The sequence below is a fragment of the Gavialis gangeticus genome, unplaced genomic scaffold (genome assembly GCF_001723915.1).
Source record: "Gavialis gangeticus isolate Ggan-Ray unplaced genomic scaffold, GavGan_comp1, whole genome shotgun sequence".
NCBI lineage: Eukaryota > Metazoa > Chordata > Crocodylia > Gavialidae > Gavialis > Gavialis gangeticus.
The window spans coordinates 18,211,184-18,213,791 of record NW_017729004.1 but is presented as its reverse complement, the minus strand read 5'-3'; the positions used below and the strand labels follow the sequence as shown (position 1 = coordinate 18,213,791).

Here is a 2,608-nt window from a genome sequence, read left to right as displayed (position 1 = left end):
ATTATTATTTTAAAATGGGGGGAGGCAAATAATTGCTTAATTTTCTACCCCCTCTTAGTTCTTCCACCCCCCTGCCACCTATAGTGTATGTCCTCCCCCCTGCCCATGTACCCTCTGTGGCGGGACACTGTAGGTGCCTGCTACTTTAAGGGCCTGAGCCAAGCTGCCAGCAGGTGCCTGATTATGGCAGCCATTTTGGATCCCTGGCTGCCTTTATAACCAGATCAGCAGCATTGCGTGGCTGCAAGGCTACTGATATTATCTCGGAGGTAAGGGCAGGAGCTGTAGGGGATATGACCTGTGATCCCTCCACCCCCTCTGTCATGTGCTGCCACTACTGTGGACATTGTTCCTGATGACAGCTGCAGCATCACCATAATGGTAAGTATTTTGCAAGTAGTCTGAAGCTTTGGAGTGGTTAGATGACTTCCTTCAGTATTGCAAACCTTCTGAACTTTATCACATTCCATTTCAGAACCATGACCAAAAGTCCAGGGGCAGCAGGATACTGCCTGCCAGACCCAGTGCCCAGGATATGCAGCGTCCCAGGTGATATTTAAGTAATATGTGCCACCAATTTTGCGGGGAGGGACAAAAGTCCAGTTTTTTGACTGTGAACCATACCCTTCTCCTTTTCCTCTTCTTCCTTTTTCCCCCTGCTCACAGAAAACTTTTGGGGCGGAACTCTGTGAGGTGGCAAACAGCCCACAGCCCAGTGAAGAGGAGAGTAGAGTGAAGACAGTGAACAGGAGGAGAGTGAAAATATCTTCAGATTTTTAACTTTTTGTTACATTTTGTATATATTTTATATTGTAAAGTTCTATATAATTATTGTTAAAGCTTCAGCATTTTTAGTAGAGTTTTATTTTTGCTCTATATATGTGTCATCTTTTCTTTGTGGTGGGTGGGTGGGTTGGTTTTTGGAGACCGCACCTGCCTCAGTGTGGTGGGGATGCTGTGTTTGGGGCGGCGGGGTTGTAGAGTCATGGCATTACTGGAAAGAGTTGCAGCATGGACGGTTACTGGAGGGAGGGAGGTTGAATGCTGCTAGGTTGCAGTGTAGCCAGCCTGTCTTCTAAGAAAAAAGACCCACCCCCAGTCATAAGCAGGCAATCTGCAAAACCTTTCCATGTATAGACCTCCCAGGGCCTCTAGCCTTTAGCAAGTCTTTAATGCATTATAATGCATTTCATATGTATAGTTGCCAAGGGGAGGTGGGGTTAATTCCTGCTGCTGCAGCTCCCAAACAAGTTCTTTTTTTTTTTTTTCTGAGTTTTTCTTTCCAGGCTGTACTTTCTATGGGAGGTGCAATGCAAAAATGATTTTTTTTTTCCCCCCCCCCCCCTCCCCTCAATGCTTTCTTTACAAAATCCTGTATACAGCACCTTTTTGGAGCTGGGTTTGCAGACTTCCTCCTCCCCCCTGGTTTGGCTCACCTCCTAGAGAGAGCTCATTAGATTTTGTTCAGGATTGCTTTGTCCTCCTTTGCCATAGCTCTCCTCTCAGCCTTCTCAAAGGACAGGGAGAAGGTGAGAGGGAAATGAGGAGCAACACTCCCAAGGCAGCCCAGGGTAATCTCTTTAGCTACCTCTAGGCCTCTGCAGAATCAAATGTATTCAAAGGAAGCATCATTGTGGGAGAACTTCTTTTCATCCAAATTCAAGAAATTTGTAATACTTCCTTCTATGCTAGGTATTGGCATGTCCTCATCAGATGGGTCTCAGCTAAGCGGGGAGCTGCTAATTAGCCAAGGCAAGGGTTTCAAAAAGCACTCTGCTCCCTATAGAGAGGCCAGAAGTGTTATGCAGCAGATGGCTATCCCCAGACATATTATTGAGGGGCCTGGAGGGGAGGCCAACCAATCTCAAATATGTGCCCTGACCAGCTTTGTGTCTAGCCTGCAAAGCTACTGCACTCACTCCCACCCCTGGCTGGCTGCAGACCACTCCCCCGCTTCCAGGTCCATGCGCTGAAATCAAGCAGGAGCAAGTACAAATCAGACTGTTTTTGTTCCTCATCTTTTATTGTTTTCACAGTAAATTGAAATCAGTTTTATTGAGAAATCTCAGTAAAGCTAAAATGGTATAGACACTTTTTTTAACTCAATAATGCAGTTGGTAGTCAACTGGTGAATATAGGTGTGTTGTGTTTTGTTTTGTTTTTTTACAGTACAGCCATTGCCAGCAAGTGCAACACAATAGGATAAAACACCAATTCACAATATGCTTTCATGGTCCCTTGAGTAATCCCTTGATATGATGTGGATGGATAGAGGGCTGCATGGTGGGAGGGAGGCAGGTAGCCAGCCTGATTACTGGCCCTTCCTGGTTACTGATGACCCCACAACTTTTATGGAGTCATGGCATTACTAGAAAGTTGCAGGGTGGTACGTTATCGGATAGAGGGAGGTCAAATGCTTGGCCAGTGCTAGTGTGCAGCCAGCATTTTCTTGCAAGAAAGAAGACTAAACAAATCCACCCACAAAGCTTAGTTAGGGAGTGAGGGGCCCCCTCAAGTGGGGGCCCCCAGGCACAGTCCCCTACGGGCCCCCTCAGGTGGAGATGTATGGCCCAACTCAACTGGCTGGCTGAGTTGGGCCGTGGGTGGG

General features: G+C 46.8%; 1 long non-coding RNA gene across 1 annotated transcript; it reads left to right on the top strand.

The window, feature by feature from the left end:
• Positions 1–358: 358 nt before the first annotated feature.
• LOC109291484 lies at positions 359–779 on the top strand. The gene is made up of 3 exons (XR_002095859.1): positions 359–381; positions 476–560; positions 667–779. It is a non-coding gene; the product is annotated as an uncharacterized LOC109291484 (long non-coding RNA).
• Positions 780–2,608: the final 1,829 nt, after the last annotated feature.